Source organism: Dermacentor silvarum, chromosome 11, assembly GCF_013339745.2.
Source record: "Dermacentor silvarum isolate Dsil-2018 chromosome 11, BIME_Dsil_1.4, whole genome shotgun sequence".
NCBI lineage: Eukaryota > Metazoa > Arthropoda > Arachnida > Ixodida > Ixodidae > Dermacentor > Dermacentor silvarum.
Genome location: NC_051164.1, coordinates 108689590 through 108706326, shown reverse-complemented (window position 1 = coordinate 108706326; position 16737 = coordinate 108689590). Strand labels below are relative to the sequence as shown.

General features: G+C 46.4%; 1 protein-coding gene and 1 long non-coding RNA gene across 2 annotated transcripts in view; both read right to left on the bottom strand.

Annotated features, from left to right (window-relative positions):
* The window catches only part of LOC119433466 (uncharacterized), a 162292-nt gene that overhangs the window by 129007 nt on the left and 16548 nt on the right, over positions 1-16737 (bottom strand). The gene's annotated exons all lie outside the window — the stretch shown is intronic.
* LOC125941598 (uncharacterized) overlaps positions 1-16737 on the bottom strand; it is a 109957-nt gene that overhangs the window by 81868 nt on the left and 11352 nt on the right. The window contains exon 2 of the long non-coding RNA XR_007464469.1: positions 11736-11913. This is a non-coding gene — a long non-coding RNA (uncharacterized LOC125941598). The remainder of the gene's footprint in view (positions 1-11735; positions 11914-16737) is intronic.

Sequence of the window (16737 nt, the reverse complement as noted above, 5' to 3'; positions counted from 1 at the left end):
CGCATTTAACTCACACAGCTGAATACCCCCTTGATTAGCAGCTTATCACCACACTGAACAAGAAATTGAATGTTTGAGTACTCCCTACTAAAAGTGCAACGAAGCGGCCAGATTTTGTAAATGAATAGCACACTATGCGATGTTCATTGTGACTGCGAAGCATTGAAGATAACTTTAATATAGTGCCGTATGCATAAAATTAATTCCTGTGCATGAAAAATTGGCGTGTTGGAATACGCCGTCTAATGTCATTTTGACAACCTTTCTTACAGCATGCAGTCATCCTTGTTAAAGGAGCTGTCGTGTTACAGTCAAACTTCTGATCTTATTCGTAACTGCGACTCGGAATATAATTGCACAAGCGCGCAAAGCAACGCCTATCCAGATGCACTAGGGAGCGAGGCTTGCTTGCTTAGGATGCCGCGCACGCGCAGACCAAGGCTGAATGTTTCCGCGGGTGTGCTCCGCCGACGAGCGGCCACCGGTCTGGCGGTCCGAGCTATTTGGTGGGCACCGGTACACACAATTAACATAATAGCCACTGACGCTTCCGTGAACGACGATAAGGCGGGCGTAGGCATTTTCTCGCTTTCGCTGGGCTGATCATTCTCCTTGAGACTGCCAGATTTTACTCCCGTATTTGAAGCTGAGCTCTTAGCTATGATTCTAGCTATGCGAAAACTCCCTTTAAATGAATCCTGTGTGGTTATTATAACAGATTCCCTTTCTGTCTGTACTGCGCTTACAGCTTCAACCAATTCACCAGCTCTAAAGATGTTTCTATCACTAGTTCCCCCCACCCCCCCAACTGAACCTTTTAAAATTATTATGGGTACCAGGACACTGCGGATTACATTTCAATGAAATAGCCGATTCATTGGACCGATGATATCAGTCCTTCCGGTGGTGGCACAAATAACAGCGATCAGATATCGGAAATTTTCAATTTGTAGAGATATCCTTGAAGCAATAACATCATGGACTGAATTTCAGCACCTAAAGTTTCCGTGGAAAATACATTGGTGTCCATCAAGACAATCGAAAGTAACAATGACAAAATTACGCTGCCGCGTCCGACCGCTACACCTATATTTACACAGGGCTGGTCTGGCGATATCGCCATTCTGTCTAGAAATAGAAACCATAAAACGCTATTCGTCGGTATAAATTGCAAAGAAAAGAATTCTTGAAATTCCGCTTGCTGAATTAGGGGTACATTTAACATCAGAAACAGTACTCACTTTCGGTGCCTCGGTATTTGGCTTTAGCCACAGGGACGTATTTGATGCTGTTTGTGGTTTCATTCAGTCAAAAAAAACGAATACAATTTTAAATCCCTACTTTTCCAATTCTCTGAGAGATATTTCAGTTTTTAATGCATGGCATTAATATTACAAATTGTGCTGTTTAGGAAAATTAATCTGTATGTTCTGAATAATAAATTGCACAGTAACTGTAGTTTCTGATACCGCATCTAAATGTTCAGGTGCCCAATTCTTGGCCAATCCCCCGGAGTGGGTACGAGCCATGTGTTGAGGATATCATCATCATCTTCTTCTTCCCTGCTCGAGAGCCAGTCCCCGACGGACGCGTTTTCCAGGAGCCAGCTGCTCTACGGTTCATTAAGCCCACAAGCCTACTTCTGAAGGCTCGTGACAAACTGGTGGAGGTGCTGGGTACGCGCCCTCATGGTTGTTGCAGACCCCTCAAGGATCCGCACTAAGAAAACCAGTGCCAGTCGACATTCCCGTGCATCGGGCCAACCCCAGGATCAGGGGACTGTCCCCGGATTCGTCGACGCTATGGTTTCCACCCCATGAACCGGTATGACCAGTGCTTCCGTTCAAACCGCCCCAACCGGTACAGGGATGAACAATGTCGAACCGGTACACGCTTGAGAGCACACGCGTCCCTACGACGTTGTATGGCAAGGCACAGTGTTTCGAAGACGTCGAAGACTGGATGGTTGACTTCGAGCGCGTGGCCGCCTTCAACGAATGGAACGACACGGCAAAACTGAGACATCTCTACTTCTACCTGGACGATGTCGCGCGTACGTGGTTTCAGAACCGTGAGGAGCAACTGACGTCATGGAACGAGTTTTGGCGTCAGCTTCTGGAGACCTACACCAGTACAACAAGCTGATCGCCACGAACGAGTGGAACGAGCGACTGAGGCCCGCGTCCAGTTGCCAAACGAAACTCTGACACATATATTGAAGACATGACGCGCCCCTTCAGACGAGCTGATCCAAGAATGACGGAGGAGAAGAAGTTATGACATCTGATGCGCGGGGTCAAGGAGCAGCTATTTGCTGGTCTCGTGCGGAGCCCTCCGAAGGCGGTCGCGGAGTTCTTGTGACCATGCAAAACCATGTGGCCGTCATTTTCTTAAATTTTTGCGCAAACAAACAGGAGAAAGCGCTCGTCCTTGTGTTCTCCTTTTCATTCGTCCCTGTTTTGCGCAAAAATTTAAGAAAATGAATCTGTTCCAACTAGGCCGACTCGCAGTTATGCTTCATGTGGCCGTGAAAATGTAAAAGATGCTTCTGCATCGGTCGAACCTGTATGAGCGGCAAGTGAACAGCATGTCTGCTGCTGACATTTTCACGGCCATAGGAAGCAACAGTGAATGTCTGCTTGAATAGTTCCAAAGGCCGCCGTAACACCGCACCCTACGCTAAGCTTCATAGCAAGTATTATCACGCTGCACCAGGCGCTCCGTGATACCTTGCCTCCTGATAACGCTGCCGGCCGTGCGACCTACGCGGAAACCTTATAGCGTCCTGCTTCCACTCCGCCGCTGTTCGTTCGTGCTCTTCCTACAGTGTCACTTCAGTCGGCCCCGCCCTTTGCTCATGCCGCTCCAGTTGCCCATCGCTCGGAGCTATCGGTTCACTACTGTCGACGACAGACGCACGCCCACTCGGAAGTCGGATGTTTGGCACACACCCGATCACCGGCCTCTGTGCTTCCACTACGGTGAAGCTGACCACTTGTACCGCCAGTGCCCATACCGGCGCCTTGGGCTTCCGCGGCTTGCAAATACTGCTATACTTCGCGTTTCCTGCAAATACTGCTACCGCAATTTATAGAATGTTTTTAAACTTTGGCAAAACCTTCAAGCTTTTTCAAAAACCTGCATGGGTTTCCTTTGTAGCTCCGTGATACAAGTCGGCTGGATGACGTTTTGTCCTCTCTTGAACGTTACACTCCACCTTGCGGTTTATCATTTTTTCATCTATGGTGTGTCTGTCCGCGGTGCAAGTTGGACAACCAGCAGTGGACGATAGTACAAGTCTTTCGATAAGAAAAATCGTGATTGCCCATGCCTATCGTGCATGCAGCGGTGCATTCGATTACAGAACTTGTAATACCGTATATACTCGACTAAGGGCCGGTTTGCAAACTAGCCGGCCCAGTATCCAAAAAGAATGTTGAAATAAATCATTCGAAGGCTGAAGAGAGCGTCGCAGCTTGTTTGCATGATCTCAGACTCTGAGCACGTGTCATTTTCAGACATCACTGTGAAAAGCTTTGACGTTACAGTCATATCTCACGTCATGTAGGGCACCGAGATCGACTATCAATGAGTATGCTACTGAGCCGAATCTGAGTAGCGGTGACAGTAACTCTATTGAGGACTATAGACAGCAACCAGCAGCTTGGCGTGCTTGCGTGAACAAATATATGCATTATGAAAGCAACAGCGATCGCTCTTTTCGGACAAATAAATCGTGAATCAACAAACCGCCAGAAAAATGAAACCTTAATGGCGCACCTCTTTAGGATTGCGAAAAAAAAAGTAGTGCGGCTCTTAGACGAATACATATGGTAAATGCTCAAAGCAAGTTGTTTCCAACTACCAGTACACATATGGCCGAAGCCTATAGACAACCCGTAACACGCAGCCGTATTTTGATGGGGGCGAAATGCAAATACGCTCCTGTAGTTAAATGTAGGTGCACGCAACATAAGCTCAGGTGGTCCAACTTAATCCGGAGTGCGACCTGCCTGATAATCAGATCGTGGTTTTGGCACGTAATATCCCAGAATTTGGCAATTCCCTTTTGCAATTAACCTGTGGCCCTGAGTCCCCAGCGGCTACGGAGCACCTGACCAGAGCGGTGGTCAGGCCTGCGACGCGGCAGAAGGTTCTCATAATCTCTGGAAACTGAACCCGGCAACGTTTAACAGACGAACCCTCTCGAGTGATGTTATATTAGCACAGCAGCTAATCCTGCTGCCTGATAATTCTCACTAAGGCCAACAATATTGTCTGGGATATTATTGGCCTTAGTGAGGTTAGAAGAGCTGGTTGGGATTCACACAGGTCTTCCGGATAAGAGAGAATCTGGGGTAGGATTTCTAATTCATAAGGACATGACGGGCAACATAGATGAATCCTACAGCATTGATGAAAAGGTAGCAGTGGTCGTAATAAAGCTAAATGGGATATATAGATTAGAGGTAATGCATGCCTACGCTCGAACAAATGGAATAGTTTCATGAATGTTGAATTAGCAAAGAGAAAGGTACAAACACCATAGGTACTGTAGTCATGGACGACATCAAATCAATAGTGGGGGGAAATCAGGCTGGGCAACCACGGAATTGTTCCGAGGAGCAGTAGAGGAGAGATGTTGGTAGAATTCGCGGAAACGAATAGACTCCAAATAATGAATATCTTCTAGAGGAAAAGGACCTGGAAAAGCCCTAATGGAGAAACAAAAGAGAAAGAGATCAGAACTTTATTGATTTCCGGCAGATTGCTGGGCTGGGCGCCCACCTAGGAGTCTGCGGAGAGACCCTGTCTCCCGGCAGCTTCCTCGGCCTGCTGGATCACCCAGAGTTGCTGGTCCAGGCCTGAACTGAGCAGCGCAGTCCGCCAACGCGCCCGAAGGCCCTCATTGGAGGCCGCGACCTCAGTATTGGTGATTAATGCTGGACATGGCCATACGATGTGATCTAGTGTGGCTCTGGTGTTACAATACTGTCATAGATTGGTTGTATATAATTCGGGGTATATATGGTTCATGATGACGGCGTTCGTGTATGTTCGTGTTTGTAGCTGCTGCATTGAACGGACTGGGTGCGATTGAGCTTGGGGTGAAGCGGTGGATACTCCCGCCTTTGCATTCAATAATGTTGAGTAATTTCGCAGAATTTAGTGAGTCGATCGTCCCATTCACACACCGCCGCGGAGGAGTCCGTTCGGGTAGCTGCTTCTTCGAACGCGGCTCGGAACGTGAGACCTCGAGGTACGTTGTGCGCCACCTCATTTGGACTGAACTCCGGTTAATCTAGAGGTGTGTGGGCTGGCATCCAGAGGATTTGTATGCATTTGTCTGCCTCATAAGTTTCGCCTGTATTAAGGATCTGTAATGCCTCGGGGGAGGTTCTGCCGTTTGCGTAGTTTCGCACGGCCGTTTGCGAGTCGCTGATGATATATGAGGCATTGGTGTGAGCTATGGCGAGCGCGATAGCCACTTCCTCCGCCGTTTCTACGTGTCTTGTGGCGATTGGTGTGTGTCGTCTACGACCGCAGCTACGAAGCGGTGACCTCGAGGTACGTTGTGCGCCACCTCATTTGGACTGAACTCCGGTTAATCTAGAGGTGTGTGGGCTGGCATCCAGAGGATTTGTATGCATTTGTCTGCCTCATAAGTTTCGCCTGTATTAAGGATCCGTAATGCCTCGGGGGAGGTTCTGCCGTTTGCGTAGTTTCGCACGGCCGTTTGCGAGTCGCTGATGATATATGAGGCATTGGTGTGAGCTATATATGGCGAGCGCGATAGCCACTTCCTCCGCCGTTTCTACGTGTCTTGTGGCGATTGGTGTGTGTCGTCTACGACCGCAGCTACGAAGCGGTGACGGTCCCGATAGCGTGCTGCATCGACAAAGGCCGCTTCGTCGTTGTGACCAAAAATCTTAGTCATGGCTTTGGCTCTACGGACGCGTCTGCCCTCGTTGTGTTCGGAGTGCATGTTCTTGGGTATCGGTGGAACTGTGAGTTTAGTTCGGATATCGCGTGGTATGTCATGTTTGTCGCCGTGTTGGATGTGGTAAGAGATGACTAGATTCTCGAGTATCTGGCGGCCATTTGGATATTTGTTGCGCCTCGATAAGCTCCTCGAGGGTATTATGTAATCCCAGTTTAAGGAGGAGGTCTGTGCTGGCGTGTTGCGGCAATCCTAGTGCTTGTTTGTGTATTCGCCTAATGAGTCTGTTGAGTTTCGCCTTTTCTGCGACGAACCATCGGTGATAGGCTGCCGCATACGTGATCTGGCTGAATACGAATGATTGGATGAGGCGGAGGATGCTAGCCTCTTTCATGCCTTTGTGTTTATTTGTGATGCGTTTAATAAGGCGCATCGTGTTCGATACTTTTGCATCAATGTTGCGCACTGTCTCGCCATTCGTGCCCTTACTCTCGATGATCAGTCCTAACCCTTTAATTTTATCCACGGTTGATATGATGCGACCGTCGCTTGCGTGAGTGTTATATCGGCGTGTGTCTGTGCTTGGTGATGTTGTTTGGGTTTGGGCGACATAGCAGTAGCTCGCATTTCTCCGCCGAACAGGATAGTCCCGTCCCTTGCAGATACCGTTCTACTGTGTCAATCGCCTCCTGTAGTATTTGTTCTATGGATCCATCACTGCCCTCGCATACCCAGAGGGTGATATCGTCGGCATAAACAGTGTGATGGAGTCCGGGGATTGTCTGTAGTTGTGACGGAATGCCTAGGAGGGCGAGGTTTAACAGCATGGGAGAGATCCCGGAACCCTGCGGGGTGCCCGCGCTTCCCATGGTTATCTCGGACGATGTGAACGCTCCTGCGGTGATGGTGGCTGTCCTGTCCGTGAGAAAGGCTATGATATAATTTCACGTGCTAAGCCCTAAGTTTAGGGTGTTGATCTGATATAGGATGGTGCTGTGTGTGACATTATCGAAGGGCCTTCTTAAGATCTGGGCCGAGAATGGCTTTAGTGTAGCGGCCTGTGCTGTCTATGATGTGGTTTTTCAGCTGCAGCATGGCATCCTGAGTCGAGAGATGCCTGCGGAAGCCGATCATGGTGTGTGGAAATAGGTCATTGTCTTCTAGGTAATTTGTTAGTCTATCCAGGAACGTGTGTTCCATCAATTTGCCCATGCACGACGTTAAGATGGGCCTAAGATTGTTAGTATTTTGTGGTTTGTCTGGTTTAGCAATGAGGATCACCTGGGCCTTTTTCCACTGCGGGGGCAAGCTGCCGGTGATCCAGCATTGGTTAATGTATTCTGTGAGTTGCGGGATTGACTCGTCGTCAAGATTACGTAGTGTCTTGTAGGTAATGGTGTCGGCACCTGGGGCAGACTTGGAGTTAAGTTTGTGCAGGGTGGTGCTGATATCCGCCTCGGTGAATTCCTCGTCTAGGGTGGTGTTGGCCTGGCCTGCGTAGTCTGGGTGCTGCTGAGGAGGAGCCTGAGAGATGTATTTGAGCTCTACCTCCCTAAGGAATTCCTCCTCTGTGCCCTTGTACGCGTGTATGAGGTGTTGATGGTTTGTCGGTGGGCGGATTTGTTGTCTTCTAGATCGAGCAGAAATCTGAGGAAAATGCCACGTTTTACCTGAACTTATTTGCCCGTCCATTGCATTGCAGGTTTCGTCCCAATGTTGTCGGCATAGTTGTGTCGCATACGTCTGTATCTCCTTATTGAGGAGCGCTATGCGTTTCCTGGGGTTTCTGTGGTGTTTCTGTCTCTTTTTGAGCGATTACTCTGCCTCCCACATGTGGAGGAGCCGGCTATCGATCTCTTCGAGGTATGTCTGAGGAGGTACAATGTGTGTGGCGTTGTTAACATCCTGTTTAAGGGTGTGAGTCCAGTGTTCTATGTCGTCGATGGGTTGGACCTGGTTCTCGTGTGATTTGCGGAACTCAGTCCAATCCACTAGCTTGAGCTGTTTTCCCGTGGGTTTACGTGGGTTTACGTGAACGTGTATCGCGATGATGTAGTGGTCGCTGCCTAGGTCCTCTAATGTGTTCTGCCAGGTGGCTGCGGATGCGTTTGTAGTGAACGTTAGATCGGGTTTTGAGTATTTACTGGTGCTAGTGCCCGCGCGTCTGGGTGTACTAGGATTGGTGATGAGAGTCAAGCCCTCTTGGTCGAGTTGAACCACAGGTCTCCGCTGTTTGCTCCAGCCTTGCTTGCACCAGTAGTGCAAGCTGCCCACGTTTTTTTTTTTTTTTCGTTTTTTTTTTTCGTTTTTTTAACGAAGCTGTTAAGGGCTTAGTCTCCGATGGCCGTGTCCGCGTGCAGAAAAAAACTCTCATTGGCTCGAGAATTTTATGTTGTTAGAGGGTGCAGATGAAAAGGAGAACGGGGAGGTGGCGTTGACGTAAGTCGCGCCGTCCAATACTCGCGTTGGAGGGGGAGAGCGTGGGGTGCGCCAACCATCACGCAAAAAGTAGGTCAACGGAGGGTTGAGGTGTGAGAGGAGTTCGCGTTAGCGTCGGTTGTCTGTACGGAGCTTTGGTCAAGGACTCTTGTCTGGGAACGTCGTAGAAAGGAACGGTGAGGAACGTGCTAGGAACGCCGTCGCCCGCGAAAGCTGAGCCAGTTCTTTCAGAGCCGGGCATTGCATAGCCATCGATTGGGCTACTCGGAGCCGGCACCGAAGCCTCTTTCCTGAGTACGTAGCGAAGGGGTCGGTTTGCCATTTTGTAGCCAAATTCAACATAGCAAATCCCCAATATAGCTAAACCCCAACGTAGCAAATCCCACCAGAGCGCAGCTTCGCTGGACTTCCCTCTTCACAGGGTGGAAGGGCTCTGACTTTCTTTTCTGTGAGTTTAGTCGAAATCCATTCTATTCCACCCACTTTTTAATTTATTTTATTTATTTCAGTACTCTCAGGGCCAGAGGCATTACAAAGAGGAGGGGCATACAAAATAGGCGGCAGTTTCCTCAAATTTGTGGTCTTCGGCAGGGAGATGAAGGCAGGGAGATGGTTCCAGTCATTTCCAGTTCGACGAATAAATGAATTTATACAAAAACTAGTTCGGCATTGCGGTATTCCTACCTTGAAGTTGTGGTCAGTGCGTGAAGATATATAAGATGGAGAAAGGAGTAACTTATCTTTGGGAATAGGGTTGGTATAATCAATTTTATGAAGAAGACATAAGCGAAAAAGTTTACGGCGCAGAGAAAGAAAGGGAAGACCAAGGGCTGACTCTAAAGTGTTAATTAAAGTTATCTGATTAGGATCCCAAATGGAGCATGCATATATTAACGTCCTATGCAGATGAAGCTTAACGGTGCTGTTAGAAGCTATGAAATAGCGCCGTAAGAATCATCGTGTGCGATTAGGCTTGTTAGGTATGTAGTTCACATGCATTTTCCAGGACAGATTGTGTGTTAAATGACTACCCAGATATTTGTACGATGAGACAGGTTATTAAGAAGAATAGCGAGGGTTGTTAGCAGGAGGACGGCTAGAAATACGCAGAAGTTTGCACTTAGTGTTAAGTGTCAAGTGCCAGTCGCTGCACCATAAAGAAATTACGTTCCAATCCGATTGCAAACATGCTTCATCAGAGGGATTCGTAATTAAAGGCTATAGCACGCAATCATCTGCGAAAAGATGAATCAATCTTGCGGCCAAGCTCAAGACCACGTGCTTCCGGCCTGCCTTCCTCCCTCGCGTTCACTACATTGAGCCACGATTGCCAGCTCACACTCGTAGACTTTGCTTTCACTTGCACACACAGCGTACGGCCCGCGGGGACGATTTCATCCACGTTGAATTTCATACTGCACCTTTTCCGAAGGATAAAGGACCACGCTTGACTTCTATCAACCAAGAGAGCAGACTGGCTTCAGGAAAGGATTTTCTACGATGAATCACCCCCATGTCATCAACCAGCTAACTGAAAAATTGGCGGAGTACAATCAACCTCTCGTTATGGCTGTCAGTGATTATGAAAGGGCGTTCGACTCAGTACAGGCACCAGCAGTCACGGAGTCATTGCGTAGTCTTGAATACCTTGAACGTCAATATCTTGGGGAAGTATCTACTAAATTTCCACAGCTACCATGCTTCTCCAGAAGAAAAGTAGAAGATTACTTATCAAGAAAGGCGTCAGGCAATGAGACACAATCTCCCCAATTCTATTCACTGTATCCTTAGAAGTATTCAGGCTATTAGACTGGCAACGCTAAGGAGTGAGGATCAGCGGCTAATACGTCAACAACCTTCAGTTTGAAGCTGACATTGTTCTGTTCAGCAACACTGGGGATGAATTGCAACAAGTGATTGAGAACCTTAACCGAGGAAGTGCAAGAGTAGGATTGAAGATTAATATGCAGAACACAAAGGTAATATTAAATAGCCTGGCAACAAGAATTCATGATCGCCAGTCTGTCTAGAGTCTGTGCAGGAGCACGTTTATCTAGGGCAATTACTCACGGAGTGCCATGATGCTGACAGCAAGATTTACAGAATAAAAATGCGGTGGAGTGCGTACGGCAGGCATTACCAAATTCTGACTTCGAGCTAAAAGCATTCATCCAGCGTAACATTCATGAAAAACAAGTTGTCGCTCCCATCTCTTTCATTGCCCAGAAAGGTGTGTCGTCTAGAGCTTGGTAGAGACAGATATGTTCAGCATTCCGCCAACATGGATTTCATCACGCATAAATCAGCCCCGCATGCATAGTTACCTTGCAACACTGTCCCTCATCCGCCATTTTCCCCGAGGCGCACTGGCGAAAAGTGTGCAAGTCGTGCGGCTATATTCAGGACTCTTCAGCGCAACACTGGCCTTCATATTTTACGACAACTGGCCTGCATATGCAGGTCTGGTATGTGCACGCCTCATCTGCGCTTATTCGATTCATTCCTTAGCAAATGGAAAACTCTGAAGCGTCAGAGGCTGAATGGAGAAGCTTATCATTCCAAGATTCTGAAGGGCAATCAGCAGCGCCACAGAACAAACGCTTTTCACGTCGCGTTGTGTCCTCAAACTGTGCCTGCATTTCTAGCAGCCTGACATTTTCCTTGCTTAGACTTTCAGCCCAGCTATCGTATATCTTGTAATTCTCGTTGTACACCACCGCTATAACATGGCCTTGCTTCAACAGCAGCGAGTATTACTATATATACTTGTGTCTTATTTCATTTCATTTACACTGATCACATCGGTCCGCAGAAAATTCCGAGCCTGTTTCATTCCGATCACGAAACCAATAACGCCTTTTTTTTTTTTTTAACCGACCTTTTTTTTTTTTTCGTAACGCAACTGGAGAATTTGCGGCATTACTGTATGCGCACTTGTATCGCGACTACTATATACGCAAAAACAGTCTATGCGCTTTCTACTTACCGTGCTATCGTTACAGATTTAAACTTGTCTTTAGACAGCGCCCTTTAAAAAAAACACGCTTTTAATCTATCTAGCATTGTAAACACAAGAATTTATTTATACCTGTCGTGTTAATGCACTCTTCTAGCCAGCTATCAATATAGATGTAAAAAGACCTGTATACTGCCTCCGCTTATAGCACATTTATAATGTCGCAACGACAAAACTGTCCGTGAAAGTACTTTCTTTTGCGATTGGCACTGCTCAACGTACACTGGGTGTTGCAAAATAGGAGCGCTCATCCCAATAAACAGTCCGCGCTCAAATTTTCCTTAGATGAGAGATTTGCAATGATATAAGTTTGATGCAAAGTTGGCGGGCATTTCTTACCGGTTACGTCCACAGTCAATCTGTAGCAGGTGTCCTCGGCGGTGACGTCACTCGAAAAATGTCAATTCGACTGCCCCGGAATAGTGGCGCCATCTGTCACGGCTGCGATGAACTGCGTGTCTTCGCCGTACCCGTGTCGATCTTGTTCTCGCACTCTGGTGTCCTTGTCTGTAGTGCACTGCATCCCAAAGAAAGGTACGGAATGTGACATATGGTATAAGAAGCACAAATACGAAGTAGTGATTCTCCTAAGTTCATACGTGGTACAGCAAATTAGCATCATCATCATTTGCTGAATACAGAATGATCACTTAAGCGCCCAGCTGCAACTCAGGCATATACGCGAGCAATCAAAGTGGCGAGCATGACGTTGCAATTCGTATTTCTCAGTTATCGAATTCTTCTGAAATTTGCCGCCTCAGGTTGTCCATCAGGGTATCCTCCTAAAGAGCTTCAATATCGCTACTTGCTGGTAGACTAGTTGGTTTATACTCATTACAATGTAATCAATATGGTCAGACTTCCCTCTGATTATGTAAACGGAGAAAATTGAGCCTAAGGGCGGATGACACATTCCTGAAAGTTCAGGGTGAGTGAAATTACTCACCAAAATTGAGAGCGTATTGAAATATGCGCTTTAAATTGAAGCCCACGCTTGGTTTCATCTAGACGACGCCTAACGTGAACGGGCCCAAGAGCCTCAATGCGTTCACTTCATGTGTTCATGCAAGGGGTCATCTAGATCAAGTCAAGCATTTGCTTCAATTTAAGATGCATTTCTGGACACGGCGATTACACTACTGGATAATTTATTTATTTATTTTGTTAGTAAGGCAATTAGTCAATCACTCTCAGGGCCACAGGCCGGCCGGTCAGTTAGAAGTGGAAGAGTAAAAGAAAAGTAGAAATTGTACCAGCAGTTGGTCTTTTACAAAAAAATATACTCTACACTTCACCAAATGTATTGTTTGGGCCCCTTGGTGCTCCTGACAATACTGACAAGCTCATGGCAAGCACGACAGTTCTCTTTATTTCCGAGGGCGTTAGAACAAATGGCACACCAAGGAAACACCCTCAAAAAGTCTGCCTGGCTGTCGCAGACAACTTCGCCTGCACCGTAACGACAAAAACTGCACATTTCGTTACAAGTGTGCAGTTACAAGTTGAACGATGCAGGTTCACGGCGGTAGGCAGGTGATTCCAGCCGGCTCGTATATTTGGCCCAATGGATTCTTACCAACGCTTAGTGCGGCAAATCGCCGCACCGAATTTGAGGCGAGGACCTACGAGAGGCGGCAAAACTGTACAGATTTATATTTTAATTCACAAAATAAATTTCGTGAATTACGCACTGACACACGTCGTCACTCAGAGAGGTCAGGAAGGACTAATGGCTCATTAAAAAAATGTGATATACGAGATTAACGCGAATAATTTGAAAAAATGAAGCTCGCAGAATGGTTCTGATTCTCTGAAGGGATTCAAGTGACTTGATTAGGAACTCAGAATTTCGGGGTCGCAGACAGTCAAGGCACATCCCACTTTGAATCGAACTGTAGGTGTTGTATAGCAGCAGTTTGAAGGATACTAGAGCACGGGAAATGTTGCTGCGGAGAAAGGCAAGTATGCGATTGGTGTTTCTATACTATAATGTGTTCAACATGCGCATACAAAGAAACATCAGTAGCGATGTGAATGCCTAAGCACTTCTACAAGGTCACTGGAGTCAGGAGGGGAACCATTAATATGCAAGAACGGGAATGGAAAGTGATAGCAGACCATCTTTTTAACCAATTTAGGTTTATTGGTACTTTGCTTCATTAGCCAAGTATCACATAAGAAAAATTGCTGTTGAGGTCAGATTAGAACACGCGTGTATTAGAAGGGTTTACTTTTCTTTCGAATGCGCAGTCAGTCATCGGCTAATTATTACGCCCTCACTTCCTTCTCTAGCTATTTCATTTTCACCAAATTTGGTCGCGGTGGCTGTTATAGCTCTTCGAGAACAGAGGCTGAATTGTGCGCCGTAATTGAACCAGAAAGTTTGAACCTTGCGTGCACATCATCCATAACGTGCCCCTACAGGCAACTTTCTGAGCCACCGCCAACAGTTGGCTGATGCCAATTATTCAACGCCCGTCATCTGCGGTGTTCCTCAGCCGACGGCTTTCGGTCGCCTACTCTTTCTTATCTATATTAAAGATGTCTTAACATTTCTTTGGCGAATCAGCTATTTGCAAATGGCTGTGTACTATACCGCCCTATAATCAATAATAAGGATGTTTTCATCAGTCTGACATCAGACTCCACGAACCTTGGTGCTGCAAGTGGGTAACATCTAACAAAAAAAAAAAACTCCCTTCTTACTTTTCATCTCAAGACGTCGTATTCTACTCACCAATACATAATGTCTGGCTCTATGATCTCCTCGGTAAGCGCCTACAAGTACTTAATATTAATATGTCCCCTGATCTAGCCGCGCAGATACGCAACATAGCAAACATAGCAAATGCAGCTACTCGTGTTCTTGGCTTCCCTCGCCTGATAACCGACTAGCGTCCTAATCTGCCAAACTTCTTACTGCTCCCTAGCAATGCCTAAACTCGAGTACGCATGATCACTTTCGGCTACTTACCAACATAACTATCTTGCTATGCATCACTCCATGCAAAGCTGCGCAGTTGCGCAGTGCAACGGATTTTTTTTCTGGCTATTGATACACCTCTAACTCATCGAAGTTTAAATCACAAGACAACCTCCCCAGCCTTGCATCACGCCGCCAAGTCACCCGTGGTTCTCTCTTCCGCAAATTCTTTCACATACCACCTCGAGCAGATATCATCGTACCAGCCTACCGCCGCTAAAACTGCACCAACCACGACACGACCGTACGCCCACTTCAAGCCCGTACTGTCTCCCATGATTCCTCATTCTTCATCCAGACATCCAAGGACTGGAATAACCTTGAATGAATCAATGCTTGTGGTTTTACGTAGCAAAACCACAATTTCATTATAAGGCACGCCGTAGTGCAGGACTCCGGATTAATTTTGACCACCCGGGGATCTTAATGTACCCCCAATGCACGGGGCACGGGCGTTTTAAGTGTGAAACATTTCTTGGTGAACATTTGCTACTTTGACAGTATCTATCTATCTATCTATCTATCTATCTATCTATCTATCTATCTATCTATCTATCTATCTATCTATCTATCTATCTATCTATCTATCTATCTATCTATCTATCTATCTATCTATCTATCTATCTATCTATCTATCTATCTATCTATCTATCTATCTATCTATCTATCTATCTATCTAGCCGCCTACGGCTTTGTGCTCTCATGGTCGTTTCGTTAACATGGTATGTACCAAAATTGGCACACTATGGCAAGAGCATGTGACGAACAGAAATGATATGTCATGACACGAATATCATGGCATGACATGCGTGTCATGTAGGTCATGAAACAGCCGCCTACGTCATGGTGCTCTCATGGTCGTTTCGTTAACTTGGTAGGTACCAAAATTGGCATAGTATGACAGGAGTGTCTGACGCACATAAGTGATAGGTGATGACATAAATTTCATGACATGCGTGTCATGTAGGTCATGACAATGACTCCGCGAAAAATCATCATCATCATCATCATCATCATCATCATCATCAGCCTATATTTATGTCCACTGCAGGACGAAGGCCTCTCCCTGCGATCTCCAATTACCCCTGTCTTGCGCTAGCGTATTCCAACTTGCGCCTGCGAATTTCCTAACCTCATCATCCCACCTGACTTTCTGCCGTCCTCGACTGCGCTTCCCTTCTCTTGTTATCCATTCTGTAACCCTAATGGTCCACCGGTTATCCATCCTACGCATTACATGGCCTGCCCAGCTCCATTTCTTCCGCTTAATGTCAACTAGAATATCGTCTACCCCCGTTTGTTCTCTGATCCACACCGCTCTCTTCCTGTCTCTTAACGTTACTCCTAAGATTTTTCGTTCCATTGCTCTTTGTGCGGTCCTTAACTTGTTCTCTAGCTTCTTTGTTAACCTCCAAGTTTCTGCCCCGTATGTTAGCACCGGTAGAATGCAATGATTGTACACTTTTCTTTTCAACGACAGTGGTAAGCTCCCAGTCAGGATTTGGCAATGCCGGCCGTATGCACTCCAACCTAATTTTATTCTTCTGTAAATTTCTTTCTCATGATCAGGGTCCCCTGTGAGTAATTGACCTAGATAAACATATTCCTTTACAGATTCTAGAGGCTGACTGGCGATCCTGAATTCTTGTTCGCTTGCCAGGCTATTGAACATTATCTTTGTCTTCTGCATATTCATCTTCAACCCAATTCTTGCACTTTCTCGATGAAGGTCCTCAATCATTTGTTGTAATTCCTCTTCATTGTTGCTCAATAGGACAATGTCATCTGCAAACCGAAGGTTGTTGAGATATTCGCCATCGATCCTCACTCCTAATTCTTCCCAGTCTAAGAGCTTGAATACTTCTTCTAAGCATGCAGTGAATAGCATTGGAGAGATTGTGTCTCCTTGCCTGACCCCTTTCTTGATAGGTATTTTTCTACTTTTCTTGTGGAGAACCAAGGTAGCTGTGGAATCCTTGTAGATATTTGCCAAGATATTCACGTATGCCTCCTCCACTCCTTGATTACGCAATGCCTCTATGACTGCTGATATCTCTACTGAATCGAATGCCTTTTCATAATCTATGAAAGCCATATAGAGAGGTTGATTGTACTCCGCAGATTTCTCGATTACCTGATTGATGGCATGGATATGGTCCATCGTAGAATATCCCTTCCTGAAGCCAGCCTGTTCTCTTGGTTGACTGAAGTCAAGTGTTGTCCTGATTCTATTGGAAATTATCTTGGTGAATATTTTATACAATACTGAAAGCAAGCTAATGGGTCTGTAATTCTTCAATTCTTTAACGTCTCCCTTCTTATGGATAAGTATAATGTTGGCGTTCTTCCAGCTCTCTG